Source organism: Arachis ipaensis, chromosome B10 (assembly GCF_000816755.2).
Source record: "Arachis ipaensis cultivar K30076 chromosome B10, Araip1.1, whole genome shotgun sequence".
Classification (NCBI taxonomy): domain Eukaryota; kingdom Viridiplantae; phylum Streptophyta; class Magnoliopsida; order Fabales; family Fabaceae; genus Arachis; species Arachis ipaensis.
Window position 1 is genome coordinate 100780780 of NC_029794.2, and position 5670 is coordinate 100786449.

At 32.6% G+C, this 5670-nt stretch overlaps 1 long non-coding RNA gene across 1 annotated transcript; it reads right to left on the reverse strand.

Annotated features, from left to right (window-relative positions):
* Positions 275-1891, reverse strand: LOC107624502. Its single transcript, XR_001616912.2, has 2 exons — positions 1400-1891; positions 275-326 (listed from the first exon to the last, which is right to left on the reverse strand). It is a non-coding gene; the product is annotated as an uncharacterized LOC107624502 (long non-coding RNA).

Here is a 5670-nt window from a genome sequence, read left to right on the forward strand (position 1 = left end):
AATCAAGTAATCATACTTTGAAATCAAATCATACGTGTACAGGTTTATGACTCATCGGTGCCATTTACATGTTCATCTTAACCTCTAAATTAGATTACCCAACTTTCAAATACCAATAAATTAATAACATCAGAGTAGGGCTTGGACGAAGGGACTTTCTTTTTACAAGGACAAAACATAAACAAATACTAAAGTACTAATCACCAAGACAAGAAGCATAATTGTTCTAGTTCGTGATCTTTAGAAGTAAAAGGGTTGTACGTGCCCTTAATTAAATATCATGCTTTTACACATCAGTTGAAGTAGCTGAGGAAGCTCCTCCTTGCCTGTAATTCAAACATAAACGCATAAGTCAGCCACCACAAATATGAAATAACAAAACAATACATGAAAGGAGCTGTTTTTTTATTTTATTTTTTTATTTCCAAGTTCCAACATTAGAAGATGTAATATGATATGAGATATGACGAGGCGTCCAATGCCGACCACAGATTTTTCTATACTAGTTTGTTTATGACCACATATGAGTTGGAGATTATCTCCAACGACGCTACGACCCATACGCCATAAACAACCTGTCACTATTTTATGAGTCAACCAATGACGAACCAAGTTGCCCCAAACAGTCATTGCATGTGCAGCAACTAGAACTGTGTCTTGCCTTGGTATGAATTATGATTGGATTTGTTTTTTAAGCGTAAAAGATAACTTTTATTAATTATTTTTAATAAAAAATGAAAATGTATAAGAAAAATATATGCAAAAATAGTGTACATAATATACAATATTACTTTAAGAAAATCAAACCAACACATCCATAAAACCAGCTAATCATCTATTGGTCCCACAATATAATTCCCTATAATTAATAATCCAACGTGTACTCTTTTTTTTATTTACAATTCTCCAGAGTCCAGAGCATGCATTAATCAAGGAAGGCAATGGACGACAAGACAACAAGTGTTTGTTATCAACCAGTTGGCGCCGACCTTACTTGGCTTAGTTGTTATTTTTTTCCTTAATGCTATTGTAGTTGTTATTATTATTTATATTTATTCAACGTTTCGTATTTGTCTCCTTGCTAAAAGTATTTTTCCCCCACATTGTGCCTGATACTAAGTGATGTTTATCATTAAATAAAAAAATGGAGGATGAAGACCCCACAGTAACCAAAATTGGACATATTAATGTGGTAGAGTTACAAAAACATATAGATCGCCCGCCACGGATTTGTGTTAGTATATTCAATTTTCATATTCTCTTATCTTGAAATTGTTTGTGAATTGATGGCCACACTATCATTCTCAGTGAAGAACAGACCGAGAATTAAACAAGATTAGTTATTAGTGAATACTGAATTAAAATGAAATAAAGAAATTAAACAGGGCGAGAATCTTACCGTTGGAGAGTTTGTCTGGTGATAATGGGGATGCTGGTGTACAGGCTCAGGCTCAGTGTGGCTTGCGTTTGTAGTGGTAGTGGTTGAAGCCACGAGCTCTTCTTCGTTTCCAAGACTTGCCCTTGAAAGATTTGTCTTGTTTTGTTTCCTCATTTCCCTGATTTTCGAGAAATCTAGTGAGTAGTCAGGCACTCCACCCTTTTGATCCTAGTCACCAAACTGTGGCACTGATAACCAAGGAGCATTTTTCTACATTCACCACTTTTACAAGTTAGCTGCTTCTCAGTTAAGAAAAAGTTTTAGGGTACAGAGAAGTGAAAAATAGTGCGGATTAGTATTTACAGCTTCTATAGAAAAATTCAAAATCCTTCTTCTAACCACAACGAGAGAGGAAAAAGAACGACTCAAATTTTGAAACATTATAATACCAAAATACAAACTGATCAATTAATTAACGGATCGGACTGAAGTGTTAGAATGACGAGCACCGAGAACAACAGTGAGAGATATCAGAGAGCATGGCCAAATACTAGTATTTAACTAATTAATTAACTTAATAATAGTCCTTAAATGCGTGCTAATAACTACAATTAATGGAACCAATTTTGGTTGGCTGAATGGTATTCTCAGTTCGCTCCTATGCTTAAACAAGTGATAAGAATTCGAATTCTAAATTGTATATACAACTTATTAACTAAACCGATTTTTCATTATGAATTAAAAATTGAACTGTTATGAGTAAAAGAGAAGTGTTAGTAATTAAATAAATAAATAGAAAAAGATGAGAGAGAGAGTATTCAAATTTTAAGAAGAGGAAAAAGAAAAATATTTTTATTTTTATTTAATTAATTAAGTTAGTTTCGAAAATATTATAAGAAATAAAATAAAATTAGAATTTAAAACAATTAGTTAATTAAAAAGAATTTTGAAAAAGTGGTTAGTTGTTTTCGAAAATGAGAAGTGAAAAAGTAGTTAGGTGGTTTTGAAAAAGATAAGAAATAGTAAACTTTTTAAAATTAAAACAAACAAGTCAAGTAATTAGTTGAAAAAGATTTGAAAATAAATTTTGAAAAAATAAGAAGTTAGAAAAAGATTTTGAAATTAAAATTTTAAAAAGATATGATTGAAATTTATTTTGAAAAAGAATTGAAGAAGAAATTAAAAAGATTTTGATTTTTAAAATTAAAGTTGATGCCTTGACTAACAAGAAACTAAAAGATATGATTCTGGAATTTAAAGATTGAACCTTTCTTAACAAGAAAGTAATAAACTTAAAATTTTTGAATCAAAACATTAATTGTTAGCAAGAATTTTTGAAAATATGAAATAAAATTAAGAAAAAAATTTTGAAAAATTAGTTTTAAAATTTTCAAAAACATTAAAAGAAAAATGAAAAAAATTTTGAAAAATTTTAAGAATGAAATTCGAAAATCATAAAAAAATGAAAAAGATTTGATTTTGAAAAAGATTTGAAAAGATAAAGTTTTTAAATTGAAATTTTTGACTTGACTAACAAAAAACAACTAAATTTTAAAATTTTTTGACCAAGTCAACTCAAAATTTCGAAAATTATGAGAAGAATAAGGAAAAGATATTTTTTTTTTACTTTTGAATTTTTAATGAGGAGAGAGAAAAACAACAAAATGAAACAAGACATAAAAATTTAAGATCAAAACAAATAATGCATGCAAGAACACTTTGAATGTCAAGATGAACACCAAGAACACTTTGAAGATCATGATGAACATCAAGAACATATTTTTGAAACTTTTAAGAAAAGAAAGACATGCAAGACATCAAACTTAAGAACTTTTATACTAGGGACACTAACAATTTGAAAATGCATATGAAAAATAAGAAAAGACACAAAACAAGAAAATGTAAAGATCAAACAAAGAAAATCATCAAGAACAACTTGAAGATCATGAAGAACATAATGCATGAATTTTTGAAAATTAAAAAAAATTAAATTAAAAAAAATGCAGTTGACACCAAACTTAAAATTTGACACAAGACTTAAACAAGAAACACAATTTTTTTTTTGTTTTTATGATTTTATTAAACTTTTTGTATTTTTTTCGAAATTATTTTGGAAAAAGAAAATAAAGAAATTCAAAATTTTTAATAAGAATTCCAGGATTCATGCAATGTTAGTATAAAGTTTCGGTCCAAAAGAATTAGACATGGCCAAATGGCCAGCCAAGCTTTAGCACAGAATTATAAATGAGAATCCAAAGGCTCCTCCAATAGCTAATCTAAGCAACAAGATGAACCGTCAGTTGTCCAAACTCAAACAATCCCCGACAACGGCGCTAAAAACTTGGTGCACGGAATTGTGATCACACTTTTCACAACTCCGGTACAACTAACCAGCAAGTGCACTGGGTCGTCCAAGTAATAAAACCTTACGCGAGTAAGGGTCGATCCCACAGAGATTGCCGGCTTGAAGCAAGCTATGGTCATCATGTAAATCTTAGTCAGGCGGATTCAATTGGTTATGAGTTTTGATAATTGAAAGATAAATAAAACGTAAATTAAAATAAAGATACTTATGTAATTCATTGGTGCAAATTTAAGATAAGCGTTTGGAGATGCTTTGTTGCTTCTGAACCTCTGCTTTCCTATTGTCTTCATCCAATCATGCGTGCTCCCTTTCATGGCAAGCTGTATGTTGGTGGATCACCATTATCAATGGCTACCATCCGTCGTCTCAGTGAAAATGGTCCAGGCACGACTTCTGTACTGCTAATCATCTGTCAGATCTCTCGTCTCGGATGAAAAATACCAGGCACAGCTACCGCACGACTAATCATCTGTCGGTTCTCACTTGTGTCAGAATAGGATCTCTCTATCCTTTTGCACACTGTCACTGCGCCCAACATTGGTGAGTTTGAAGCTCGTTTGTTCTAGCCTTTACCACGAAGGTTCTAATCTCTGTGAGTTCGACTGCTCTGTTGTCAGGAGATGCAAGTCAAAGTCACAAACCAGAGGCCTAAGAGATCATACTCCAGCTGTCGTCCAATGACTACGTTGAACATCATGTAGACCGCTTGTGGTTGTTAGGCACGCGGATCTTGGCTAAGCGAGTAATGAAGATAGTGGGTGATTGTCACATGTCACCCATTCATTCTGACTTAACTAAATTAAGAACGAGAGTATATATTGGAGAAGAGACATGCGTGAATTGAAAGAGAAACAATAGTTCTTTCATTAATTCTTGAAGAACAGTAGAGCTTCGCACCTTAATCTATGAGGTTTAGAAACTCCACCGTAGAAAATACATAAGAGAAAAATATCTTGGCATGGCCGTGTGGCCAGCCTCCAAATGTGAAAAATGGCATAAGCTCCTCTATACAATAGTAAAAAGTGCTATTTATACTAAACTAGTTACTAAGAATTACAGAAAATAAGTAACTAAGTGTAGATAGTGCAGAAATCCTCTTCCGGGGCCCACTTGGTATGTGCTTGGGCTGAGCATTGAGCTTTACACATGCATAGGCCTTTTCTAGAGTTAAACGCCAGAAAAGGGTATCTGGCTGGCGTTTAAATGCCAGTTTGGGCCATCAAATCTTGGGCAAAGTATGGACTATTATACATTTCTAGAAAGCCCAAGATGTCTACTTTTTAACGCAATCGAGAGCGCACCAATTAGACTTCTCTAGATCCAGAAAATCAACTTTGAGTGTAGGAGGGTCAGAATCCAACAGCATCTGCAGTCCTTTCTCAGCCTCTGAATCAGACTTTTGCTCAGGTCCCTCAATTTCAACCAGAAAATACCTGAAATTACAGAAAAATACACAAACTCATAGTAAAGTCCAGAAATGTGATTTTTGCATAAAAACTAATAAAAATATAATAAAAAGTAACTAAAATATACTAAAAACTACCTAAAAATAATGCCAAAAAGCGTATAAATTATCCGCTCATCACAACACCAAACTTAAATTGTTGCTTGTTCCCAAGCAACCAAAAACAAAATAAGATAAAAAGAAGAGAAAATATAATAAATTTCCAAAATATCAATAAAGATTAGTTTTAATTAGATGAGCGGGACTAGTAGCTTTTTGCTTCTGAACAGTTTTGGCATCTCACTTTATCCTTTGAAGTTCAGAATGATTGGCATCGATAGGAACCCAAAATCCAGATAGTGTTATTGATTCTCCTAGTTTCGTATGTTGATTCTTGAACACAGCTACTTTATGAGTCTTGGCCATGACCCTAAGCTTTTTGTTTTCCAGTATTACCACCGGATACATAAATGCCACGGACAC